The sequence below is a fragment of the Astatotilapia calliptera genome, chromosome 3, assembly GCF_900246225.1.
Source record: "Astatotilapia calliptera chromosome 3, fAstCal1.2, whole genome shotgun sequence".
Taxonomy (NCBI): domain Eukaryota; kingdom Metazoa; phylum Chordata; class Actinopteri; order Cichliformes; family Cichlidae; genus Astatotilapia; species Astatotilapia calliptera.
Window position 1 is genome coordinate 41,070,038 of NC_039304.1, and position 439 is coordinate 41,070,476.

Consider the following 439-nt stretch of genomic DNA (forward strand, 5'->3'; position numbering starts at 1 on the left):
CTAGTGAGTAGACAAAGTGACATCTGGCAAACAGAGTTGGTGCAGATTGTACAGGGATTTCTCTAAAACATGTGTTGATCCTAATTTTTGATAGTTGAGTATATAAGAAAATAACCTTGTTTAGAATCGTCCAACAATTTTGCGCCTCGTTGTTTCAGAGTGGCGTTATCAACATGTGGCTTTGACAAAAGTATTTGTCACTGTGGAGGTGGATTTGAGATTTATGTGAAACTTTATTATAATTCTGGCATAAGTACAAAAAGCCTCAGCTGGCCATCCCATCACTCCTGCCGCCTTGTTTTTCTTCCTGAGCTCCTTGGTTGCATCTCTAGTGGGAGTAGGAGGAAAGTGTTCAGGGGGAGAAATCTGTATTTGTAGCTCTTCGTGGTGATCAATGCTGCAGAAATGAATGATTGCACTTTGTTTTTGACCGCTCTGT